We start from the raw sequence: 12,896 nt of genomic DNA on the forward strand, positions 1-12,896 counted from the left end.
CTAGCTTGTATTTTACCACATTGGGCCATTTCCAAGGTTAATCCGAGTATTAAGCCTCTGAGGATGTATTGGACTTCAGATCTAGGGACTCTTGAGCTTTAGAAGCTCAGAGTTGCTAGCTTTATCCAGCTATGGCTCCATTTTATGTCCTAGACCTTCATTTTAGCTTGGATTAAGAGTTTTAGGTTCATAGCACCTTGCATGCACGTAAAGTTAGCAACTTTACGTGTAATGCTAGCCTTAAGAGTCCAGATCTATGAGTTAGGAGGGAGGTGAGTGTGGGCGGGGTTCCACGACACACCAGTAGCAGGAGCAGGGGCGAGGCCCGAGTTAGGAGGGAGGTGAGTGTGGGCGGGGGCCCGTATCTCACTATCAGCAGGAGCGTGGACGGAGTTCCACGACACACCAGTAGCAGGACAGGGGCGGGGCCCAAGATAGACGAGGCCTTAGAACAGTAGTACAGTAGACTATGTTTAGCTTTATGATATGTGTTATGTTATATGCTTGTATTTGTTAGTCGTGGGCGAGGCCCAGAGACAGGCAGGGCCTAAGAGAACATATCTGTATACCGAGCGGGGCTCGATGCCAGGCGGGGCCTGATGTCGGGCGGGGCCCAATGAAGTGGGCGGGGACCAAGTTAGTCCGGACTTTGGTCCGATGCCGGGCAGGGCCCGATGCAGCGGGCAAGGCCTAGTATGTGGTTATGTATGTGGTATGTGGTAGGTTGGGGAACTCACTAAGCTTCGTGCTTACGGTTTTCAGTTTTGGTTTCAGGTACTCCCGGTAGCGGAGGGAAGAGCTCGGGGTGATCGCATGGCACACACACAGCAAAGAACTTTAGCGTGGGATGTTTACTCTGATAAAATGGACAAGTGTTTTGAAAAGATACTCTTATTTGTTATATAACCCTTCTAGTATGTTTGAAATGATTTGATACTATGGTTTAGTAATGTTTTAAAAAGAAATTTTTGGTCATGATTTTTGGGATGTTACAAGTTGGTATTAGAGCCTTGGTTTGAGGGATTCGGGCACGCTTTCGGGTGTGTCTGAATTCAAACTAATGAATTGGTATAGAAATTTTCAAAAGGAAAATAAGTTTTGCAAGAGAAAAGAGTTTTAGAAAAAGCAAAAAGAAAAATCATGTTTATAAAAGGATGTTGAGAAAAGAAAACGATTTTAGAAAAGTATAAAGGAAGGAACTTTGAAAAGAGAAAAGGGTGTGGTGCATGCAATCATCCGAGCTCAAGTAAGTACCCCAAAATACCCATACAAGTTATGTTATGCTATGTTTATTAGAACTGCATGCTAGATTAGGACTAAGGATCTAGGAAGATGCCTTATGTGCCTGCTTTATGTGTATGAGCTTTATGAATTGCATGCTAGTACAGATTCCTAATTAGAGGATAGAACAGCTTGATTGGATTATGTGGTTAGTTTATTTCCCATTGTCTGAATGCCGCTTGCTTTGTGCTTGTGGGACTCTTAGTAATGTGAGTTAGCTATTAAGTGAATATGCTAAGTCACATGTGGCACAAGCTGGATAATCTCAGAGTGATGGAGTTGACCATATTGCACAACTCTCGTTTGAGTCTAACCGTTCTAGGGATGAGTCTATTACTCGAAAGATTATCTGATCTCTGTTGCATGTGGCTACATTCATGAGGTAGCTAGTTAGCATTAATGGGAAGTCCTTCAGCAGCTGAGGACGGAATGAGTTAGATGATACCCTAGGGCAATCCTGGGATGAGAGTAGTGCTGGGAGCAGTGTTAGTAGTAGTAAAAAGGGACTTGGTGTAGTCGAGGCAATTCGTACGGATAGATGTGGAAGGTAGTAGGGGCCCATACTACTGAAAGCAGAGGATCTGTACTCGATTCAAGAAGGGTTGAGATGAAACCGGGGAACTTGTAGTGTGAGTGTGATCCCGCAGTAGAGAAGTGTATGTTAATGATAGTTATGATATGTTGTAGAATGGTGACACTACGGGGTAGACCAGTTGGCGGATCAGGCGCCGGAGAGGGATCAGGCTCGGGTTCAGGGACCGAGCAGCTCGAGGAACGGATGAGGGAGTTTGTATCAGCCGAGGTTACGTGCAGTATTCTAGATCAGACTCCTGTGATCTTTGGCACGATCAAGGAGGGCATACTGGAGATATTGGATGAGAGGCTGGGAGCCTTCCGCGCAGAGATGGTGGCCATGATGGGAGTGCGTACTTTGACATTCCGAGAGTTTAGAGCTTGTGGCGCACCAGATTACCATGGGGCTAGGGACCCCATCGCTAGCAGCAGGTGGTTGGCCGATGTTGCCAACGCCTTTCGTACAAGCCGATGTCCCGAGGGGGACAAGGTCTGACTTGCCTCCTGTCTTCTGAAGGACAGAGCACGAGATTGGTGGGAGGAGGTTGGACATGCCATTGGAGATGATGTCGTGTTGGACGCTATGACATGGACTGATTTCTCGGCTAGGTTCAGGGCCGAGTTTGCACCAGCGATCGAGGTGCAGCAGCTAGCACGGGAGTTTCAGGATTTGAAGCAGACGACAGAGACTGTGGCGGAGATCACCGCCAAGTTCAGAGAGGGAGCCCTTCTCGTGCCGCAGTATGTGGCGGACGAGGAGATGAAGAAGGCTCGGTATCACGAGATGCTAAGATGTGACAACAGGCAGTTTATGAGCAGGTCCGGCAACAAGACACTGGAGGAAATGATTGCTCGTGCCAGAGAGAGAGAGATTGATTTCGAGTTAGAGAGAAAGAGAAAACCGGATGAGATTCAGGTAGCCACAGGTTCAGGAAAGAGACCCAAAGGGTCAGACTCGAGATCGAGGGATTTCAAGAGCCGCATCCGATGCGGGAAGTGTGGCAGGACACACGAGGGTGCGTGCAGGAGTGGCAGTGGTGGGGATTTAGGCTGCTTCAAGTGTGACCGGACTGGTCATTTTAGCAGAGATTGTACTGCTGCCACCACTCAGGGATCAGAACTGATATGTTTTCATTGCAGTCAGAGGGGCCACAATAAGGCCCAATGTCCGAGTTTGTTTTCAGTAGGACAGGTGATAACACCTTCCCCTACGACTTTAAGGATCACCGACAGTCGGCAGGGCCGGGCAGAGGCGCCTACGGCACGGAGCAGGGCGTACCAGTTGGTTTCAGATGACATGCGAGCAGCCCCGGATGTGGCAGGTGCGTATCCTTTATCTGTTTGACAGTTTTATTTGCGATGTATTTGCTATGGTACTGCATCGATATTAGTGATTGTACTTTGGATTCTGTTTCCTGCTTATGATTGAGCTATATGCCATCTGCATACCATGGGTTTTAGAGTGGTAGTCCGTAGTTGTACCCCCTTTTAGAGCAGGTTACTCAGGATGCGGTCGCTGTAGCAAGCATGAAATTGGGACTCTAGAAGTATTTCGCCAGCTTTCAAGGATGGTGGCGTCATGGTGTCAGTCAGCTTTGGAGCACTAGCAACGGTAAGCATCAATTTAGCAGCACGATCGTGGAGTGGTAAGAAGAAATAGGAATCCTTCCCAGACAGTAAGCTGTAAGGAGCTAGTTGAATCAAAGTGGGGGAGAACCCTCCAAGTATTCAGGAGCAGAAGTAAGTGAGGAGTTGGGATGAGTTCGCAACTTTGTCGAGCAGGATAATAGTCTGAGTGGTTGTTCGGAATGAGAAACACGTGAGTTGGGAGTTTGGGAAACTTCCCATTGTTGAGTTCATGTAATAGCGATCAGAAGATGATTGGTTTGGGAAACCAGGTTGAAGTTTTCCCTGCAGGACGTGATTTTAGCCAGGACGTAAGGCTACGGGACAGCCGTAGCATTCACCAGTAGGTAGACAGTACGGGAAGAGTAGTGAGGCTACGAGAGGACCACAGTAATCATGTTAGATGATAACTGGTTTGGAAAACCAGGTTAGAGGATCGCCAGCAGGACTAGAGTGAGTCAGGATACAGACTGAGTAAGTATCCGACATGGGATGCTTTCGGATTAGTAGTCAGTGTAGAGACAGCATGGGGAGTGTGGTAAGACTGCGGGATAGCCACAATAGTTGTTAGTAGCCAGCTAGGAGTGTGGGCGGGGGCCCGTATCTCCTAAATAGAGGAGTGTGGGTGAGGGCCCGTATCTCCTAGTTAGCAGAGTGTGGGCGAGGCCCGTAACTCCTAGTTACTATGATCAGGATCAGGTACACCTAGTTCGTTGAGATTCAGCATGGAGACAGACCTGCATAGCCCTAGATAGGTGAGACCTGAGGGAGAGGCCACTTCAGTATATAGTTGGGTGAGACCCGTGGGCGAGGCCCGTATATTAGTAGCAGTACAGGTGAGACTAGAGGGAGAGACCGCTCTAGACCTAGTTTGGGTGAGACCCGTGGGCGAGGGCCATGAGATTTTAGCAGCACAGGTGGAACCTGGTAGAGACTTTAGAGTCAAGATAGGGGATCGAGGATCCCAGGAATTAGAGACCCAGAGTGGCAAGGTAGACAGAGCATTTTAGCTAGCCGAAGTTCTCTTCGGAAGTCGCTGAGAGCGACTGAGCGTTTGAGCTTGGGTGCAGTAACCGGTCGGAGTCCAGTAACCCAGATTATGGCAGACTAGTTGGGACCAGGGTGGCCTCGGTTCGTCCGGAAGGCGGACAGGAGATAGCAGGATCTTTGGTCGGGGATAGCGATAGGAGAATTCCTGGTGGAGCAGCTAGTTGACAGAGAGGTGCTACGCCACTCACGACAGGGTTGAATGATCTCATAGGGAGGGGTTTGACCCTTTCTCGCAGATCTCGTAAGGGTCTAACCGTAGCAGGGATGAATCTTTTACTCGAAGGAGTATCTGATCCATTCGTTGGGTTGGGTGTGCAGCACTTAGATATAGTAGGGGGAAGCATTCAGTGGGTATCAGTGAAGTGAACATCACTGGGAGTGACTGGAAATGCAGATACATCGAAGAGTATGTCCTTCACAGAGATAGGAAAGTTGCCTTGGTAGGGTCAGTGACAGCGCAGGGTAAAAGGGGTGGACCCCTTGTATGCCAAGTCTAAGTGCTCAGGAAGTACCGGTAGGATTACCGGTTGAGTAAAAGTGTTGTACTAAAAGGTAGTAATGATCAGATTATTCTGAGGATGATATTTTCAAGGATTGAACCAAATGGGCGAAGTGCGTGTTTGGGGGTAAAGCTGTAAGTGGATTGTAAGGTAGTTGACCGTGGCGGACTTCGAGGACGAAGTCTAGTTTAAGTGGGGGAGAGTTGTAACACCCGGAATCCAGAAGACCCAGAAAGGAAAGAAAAAAAACCCTAAGTCAAAGGGGTCAACTCGTCGAGTCCAAGGAAGAACTCGACGAGTCGAAGCGTGTCCCGTGTCGCGGATTAAGTGACCGACTCGGCGGGTCAGGGAGACTGACTCGCCGAGTCTGGTCTGGGTTTGGAAACCCTAATTGCAGGACTTGGTACCCTATTTAAGCAACATTACAGGCCTCCACCCCAGCCTCCATCACTCCCCTCACCTACTCTCGAAACCCTAATCAACCTTGTGGAGTATTGAGCTAGTTTCCTGCCTTTGTGAGTGATTTGAAGCTTGGAGAAGGAAGGAGACTCTTAGTGGTGCAAGAAGAAGCTACAGATCAAGAGTTGGGGTGGTATTTCAGATCATTTGAAGGTATAAAGCTTGTACCTTGACTGTTAATCATCTAGATTCTCTTTCTAGCTTGTATTTTACCACATTGGGCCATTTCCAAGGTTAATCCGAGTATTAAGCCCTTGAGGATGTATTGGACTTCAGATCTGGGCACTCTTGAGCTTTAGAAGCTTAGAGTTGCTAGCTTTATCCAGCTGTGGCTCCATTTCATGTCCTAGACCTTCATTTTAGCTTGGATTAAGAGTTTTAGCTTCATAGCACCTTGCATGCACGTAAAGTTAGCAACTTTACGTGTAATGCTAGCCTTAAGAGTCCAGATCTATGAGTTGGAAGCAATGAGATGGACTGTAATTGACAGAATTAAGATGTCACAAAGCGGACTCGGCGAGTCGGTTCATGGACTCGGCGAGTCGGGTCGCAAACCCAAATCCCTTCTGGTTATGAGTTAGATCAGTGAGTTGAGTTGATGAAGGACTCGGCCAGTCTGGGTCCATAATGGGCATGAAGATCATAGTACTCGACGAGTTCAAGGAGGAACTCGGCAAGTCCAAGGCAATCTCCTTAGTTATGAAGGTGGACTCGACGAGTTGTTCATACAACTCGGCGAGTCGGTTGAGGATGGTCCTGATTGTACGGATGAAGGAGAACCTGTCGAGTTCTTGCTAGACTCGACGAGTTAAGTCGGGCGTTGTAATGGATCGGAGGAGTATGGACTCGACGAGTCAAGTCTACTGGAAGTTGACTTTGACCGTTGACTTTGACCAAGTTTGACCAAGGTTGACTTTTGGATTATTGTGGTCTAAATGTTGTTTTGGGTATTGATAGTTCGGGAAGCCGAAGGGTCAGCGGTTCAGAAGTGCCGGTTAGCAGTCAGAAGTGTTCAGCGAGTCTTTAGCAGTGCGAGGTGAGTCTCTTCACTGTGTGCATGGGTCTACGGCCACAATGTCGGCCCATTATGTTTATGCTTATGTTTATGTGTAGCAGGAAGACCCGGGGGTTAGCCCTAGGCACTTATTGTGACTTGTCCGGACTTAGATCCGTTACCGGGGTTAGCCCGATGCAGTTTATATGTTCCGGATTTCGGTCCGATGACGGGTGGTACCCGAGGCATTAGTGTATGTGTAGTATACTTGTTGTCTTTGTGATACTCGTATGGGCCTGGTAGGGAGGTGAGTCGGGCGAGGTCCAGTATCTCATCACTAGCCGAGTATAGACGGAGTTCCGTATCACATTAGTAGCAGAGCAGGGGCGAGGCCCGAGTTAGGAGGGAGGTGAGTGTGGGCGGGGGCCCGTATCTCACTATCAGCAGGAGCGTGGACGGGGTTCCACGACACACCAGTAGCAGGACAGGGGCGGGGCCCAAGATAGACGAGGCCTTAGAATAGTAGTACAGTAGACTATGTTTAGCTTTATGATATGTGTTATGTTATATGCTTGTATTTGTTAGTCGTGGGGGAGGCCCAGAGACAGGCAGGGCCTAAGAGAACATATCTGTATACCGAGCGGGGCTCGATGCCAGGCGGGGCCTGATGTCGGGCGGGGCCCAATGTAGTGGGCGGGGCCCAAGTTAGTCTGGACTTTGGTCCGATGCCGGGCAGGGCCCGACGCAGCGGGCAAGGCCCAGTATGTGGTTATGTATGTGGTAGGTTGGGGAACTCACTAAGCTTCGTGCTTACGGTTTTCAGTTTTGGTTTCAGGTACTTCCGATAACGGAGGGAAGAGCTCGGGGTGATCGCATGGCACACACACAGCAAAGAAGTTTAGCCTGGGATGTTTACTCTGATAAAATGGACAAGTGTTTTGAAAAGATACTCTGATTTGTTATATAACCCTTCTAGTATGTTTGAAATGATTTGATACTATGGTTTAGTAATGTTTTAAAAAGAAAATTTTGGTCATGATTTTTGGGATGTTACAAGTTGGTATTAGAGCCTTGGTTTGAGGGATTCGGGCACGCTTTCGGGTGTGTCTGAACTCAAACTAATGAATTGGTATAGAAATTTTCAAAAGGAAAATAAGTTTTGCAAGAGAAAAGAGTTTTAGAAAAAGCAAAAAGAAAGATCATGTTTATAAAAGGATGTTGAGAAAAGAAAACGATTTTAGAAAAGTATAAAGGAAGGAACTTTGAAAAGAGAAAAGGGTGTGGTGCATGCAATCATCCGAGCTCAAGTAAGTACCCCAAAATACCCATACAAGTTATGTTATGCTATGTTTATTAGAACTGCATGCTAGATTAGGACTAAGGATCTAGGAAGATGCCTTATGTGCCTGCTTTATGTGTATGAGCTTTATGAATTGCATGCTAGTACAGATTCCTAATTAGAGGATAGAACAGCTTGATTGGATTATGTGGTTAGTTTATTTCCCATTGTCTGAATGTCGCTTGCTTTGTGCTTGTGGGACTCTTAGTAATGTGAGTTAGCTATTAAGTGAATATGCTAAGTCACATGTGGCACAAGCTGGATAATCTCAGAGTGATGGAGTTGACCCTATTGCGCAACTCTCGTTTGAGTCTAACCGTTCTAGGGATGAGTCTATTACTCGAAAGATTATCTGATCTCTGTTGCATGTGGCTACATTCATGAGGTAGCTAGTTAGCATTAATGGGAAGTCCTTCAGCAGCTGAGGACGGAATGAGTTAGATGATACCCTAGGGCAATCCTGGGATGAGAGTAGTGCTGGGAGCAGTGTTAGTAGTAGTAAAAAGGGACTTGGTGTAGTCGAGGCAATTCGTACGGATAGATGTGGAAGGTAGTAGGGGCCCATACTACTGAAAGCAGAGGATCTGTACTCGATTCAAGAAGGGTTGAGATGAAACCGGGGAACTTGTAGTGTGAGTGTGATCCCGCAGTAGAGAAGTGTATGTTAATGATAGTTATGATATGTTGTAGAATGGTGACACTACGGGGTAGACCAGTTGGCGGATCAGGCGCCGGAGAGGGATCAGGCTCGGGTTCAGGGACCGAGCAGCTCGAGGAACGGATGAGGGAGTTTGTATCAGCCGAGGTTACGCGCAGTATTCTAGATCAGACTCCTGTGATCTTTGGCACGATCAAGGAGGGCATACTGGAGATATTGGATGAGAGGCTGGGAGCCTTCCGCGCAGAGATGGTGGCCATGATGGGAGTGCTGTTGGATTAGTGTCTAAGTCCGTAACTATATTTGGTATGTACTTGACCCGAGTGTGCATGGTCCTTTTGGGTTGCCTTCACCAAAACAACTTGACAAGGTAATTTGATATGAGAGAGAAGATATTATGGTTTATTAATATATTATACGAATAATATATTAAAGGAGAAATCATATTTATTTAATTAGTATTAGTCATAATTTAATTAGGAATTAATTTGGTGACTAAAAGAGATTAATTAAATAAAGGGGTATAAACTGTCAAATGTGTGATAGTTGAGTTTTGGGCTGGGAAACCTAATGGACTAAGGGGGAACGAAATTATGATGAGGGATCATCATATTTTCGTCCAAGGGCCTCATTCCAGAAGGTTCCTTGGGCTGCTTGGTGGCTAATCTATCCATTAGGGTTTAGACTGAAACCCTAGCACCCTACAGTATAAATAAATGCCCTATGCTTCAATTTTAGGCCACTTGATTCCAAGGGAAACCCTAGGGCCGAAATTAGCATCCTTTCCCCTCTCTCTCTTAATTGCCTTCTTGCTTCAAGGTGTTTGTGAGCCATTAGAGGCACTACAATTGTGGTGCTTGCTTTCAAGAGTTCAAGAGATCAAGGAAACTAGTTGTTATTGCAATATAACAACAAAGGTATGTCTTCTACACTTCTATATGATTTTCGAAAATTATAGAAGCATGCTAGGGTTTATTTTGTGTTCATATAGTTGTATGTCTTATAGTGAAAACATAGATCCAATTAGGGTTGCATGCACACATAGGATTGTTTGTATAAAACCTATCAGTGGTATCAGAGCCTTTGGTTTTTTGTTTTCAATTGGATTTGATACATATTATGAATTTGACAAATTAGGGTTTATGGCAAGTAAACCCTAAGGCTTGATGATTTTCGCAAATTAGGGTTGCAAAACCCAAGTTGGCGATTTTGATAGGGTTCTTAAAACCCTTTTGCCTAGCCTCCTATTTTCGAAATTAGGGTTATGAAACCCTAGGGATTTCGAAAATCCCTTGCCCCCCAAGACAAGATCCCAAGATTTTAGGGATTTGGATATTGCTATCTTTGTGATCATCAATTTAATTGTTTAAACTAGATAATTGAAGATCTTGTATTATCCTTTCCATATATTTCAAAATCTAGGGGATAAAAAGGATTAAGTAAATTAATAGTTTAATTTTATGATAATCCTTCATGATTTAATATTTTAAATTAATTGTTTAATTTTGATAATTATTAAATCAAAGATTTTTTGGTGTTTAAAATTTTAAATTAAATGGTCTAATTTTCGAAAATTTTAAATACAATTAAGACACTAGTATTTTGAAATGTTTTAAAATACACCCTTATACAATTATGATATTATAAGATTAATTATTATATATGTGTATAAGAATAAGCTAGTCTTATCGCTAGTAGGCCTCATTCACGAAGCCAGTCTATAAGGTGGGTATAAGGTTGCTGCCTATAAAATGGCGCTTAATGGATGTACACTCACATCTACCGCTTGCTTGACTGGTGGAGGGTCGTTAGCCGAACGGATAGGATAGGGCACTTAATTCCTCATTATAAGTATAATGGCAATATTAAAGTAACTACATTGTTTTACAAATTCCCACTCTTAGTTACTTTAGGGAAAAAATGTGAAAATGATGCTATTCCATGGAATTACACTTTGTACCCCTGTCAAACGTTAGTGGAGCGTGTGTGGTTAACCAGCACACTAATTTGGGATTGACATTGGTGACAAAGGGTGGCTCGATGTCTTATCATAGATCAATGGAGCGTGCGTGGCTAACCAGCACATTGATTAGGTGATGAAGACATTGAGTGCACCATGATGATTCGCATGGTTATTCACAAACTTGTTTGCGATCCTCGGCATCCCAGTCGCAAATTTGAAGTGCATATCGAGATTTAAACATGCCATTGAAATGTTCAATGAATCTCAAAAGAAATATAGGAATTTTCAAATACATTTAAAACTTAACCTCTTTCGTTTTTCATGGTGAAAATTAGTGAATCGTCATTCACTTACCTTCAAATTATTTACTTTTAGATTACGGCATCCCTTTTCTAAGTTGTAAATAGTGTTGTTGGATCCTAGCCCTAATTTCTCATGTGGGTGTTTAATTAGGGATTCATTCTAATCAAACTTTGTTCCTTTCTATTTCAGATGTCAAACGCAAACGCAAACAACAACACTTATGGGTCATTCTCGTTGATGAACCTGTGTCAAAAAGTGACATTTGATGGCTCGAACTTCAACGAGTGGATGAGATATATTCGCATGATAACTCGTTATGAGGACAAAGAATATGTCCTAGACGAGAAGCTTGAAAGGATCAACCCAGAAGAAGCTACTCCTGAAGAGATGGCCGCCTTTGAGGCCCACGAGCGTGATGCAACGAAAGGTCATTGCATCATGTTGGCCACCATGAACCTCGAACTCCAAAAGTCCTATGAGGACATGTATCCATATGAGATGCACCAAGATTTGCTGGACAGGTACCACCAGAGCGCGAGGCAAGAGCGCTATGAGATCATCACCAACATGATCACCGCTAAGATGGGGAGTGGAGAATCCCTAACTGCTCATTTGCAAAGAATGCAAAGATATGTTGATCGTCTTCTCAAACTTAATGTTAAGTTTGATGAGGATCTGGCTATCGACATCATCCTCCACTCCTTGCCTTCCTGCTACAGCCAGTTCAGAATGACCTACCACATGAATAAGGAAGAGGTCACCCTAAGTAAGCTTCAAGGGCTCCTGAGGACAGCTGAGAGCAACCTCAAGGACAAATCTATTGCATCATCCTCTACTGTAACTGCTCCTGTGTTGGCAATTGGCCAAGGAAAGGGAAAGAAGAGGAAGGCTCCTTACAAGAGCCACCATAAGGGTAAGACCCAAGATGGTTCTTCTTCTAGTGGGACCAAAGCAGGTTCTGTTAAGCCCTCTTCTGACCCCAAGGAAGCAGAGTGCTTCTATTGCCACCAGAAGGGCCACTGGAAACGAAGCTGCCCTAAATATCTGCAAGATATTAAGGATGGGAAGATAAAACCCACCTTCGTAAGTATGTATTTAATTAAATCTAATAACTCATCATTTGCTACTTCATGGGTTCTTGATACAGGGTGTGGTTACCACATTTGTTCTGATATGCAGGGCCTAAAAGGAAGTAGGGAAGTGGAGCATGGAAGGATAAGCTTGATCATGGGAAACAAGAAGTCTTCACCAGTAACCAAGATCGGAGTTTATTCCTTAGTGTTGAGTAATGGGTTAGGGCTAGATTTAAATAATTGTTGCTATTCGCCAGATATGGCAAGAAACATCATTTCTTTTCATGGTTTGTTTAGACAAGGTTTCAGATATTCATTTGATAATAGTAATGGTTCTATTAATGCTTATTTGAATGGTGTCTTTTATTTCAATGCATTACCTTGTAATGGGATTTATGAATCTGTGTTAGTTATTGATAATTTAGGAAATGATGTTTTGAATATTGATTCGTCCACAAGTTTGGACAAAGCATGCTTGTGGCATTGTCGCCTTGGCCATGTGAACAAGAAACGCATAGCCCAACTCCAAAAGGATGGAGTCTTGGAGTCTTTCGACCTTAGGGACGATGACGTGTGTGAGTCTTGTTTACTTGGGAAGATGACCAAGTCACCCTTTACTGGCACATGTGAAAGGGGTGAGGGTGTATTGGATCTCATACACACAGATGTATGTGGACCCTTTAGATCCACCACAAGGGACGCTTGTCGCTTCTACGTGACTTTTACAGACGATTATAGCAGATATGGATATATCTATTTAATCAAGCAAAAGTCAGAAACTTTTGAAAAGTTCAAAGAGTTCAAGAATGAAGTGGAGAATCAGTTGGGCAGGAAAATCAAGATGCTTCGATCTGATCGAGGGGGAGAGTACCTAAGTCTTGAGTTTCATGACTATCTGAAAGAGTGTGGAATAGTTTCATAATTGACGCCTCCTAGAACGCCACAATTGAATGGTGTGGCTGAAAGACGTAATCGAACCTTGTTGGACATGGTTCGCTCTATGATGAGTCGTGCTTCGTTACCAATCTCATTCTGGGGGTATGCCTTGGAGACTGCCGCCCATATCCTTAACTTAGT

Source organism: Lactuca virosa, chromosome 4, assembly GCF_052849685.1.
Source record: "Lactuca virosa cultivar CGN04683 chromosome 4, Lactuca_virosa_CGN04683_v6, whole genome shotgun sequence".
NCBI classification, from domain to species: domain Eukaryota; kingdom Viridiplantae; phylum Streptophyta; class Magnoliopsida; order Asterales; family Asteraceae; genus Lactuca; species Lactuca virosa.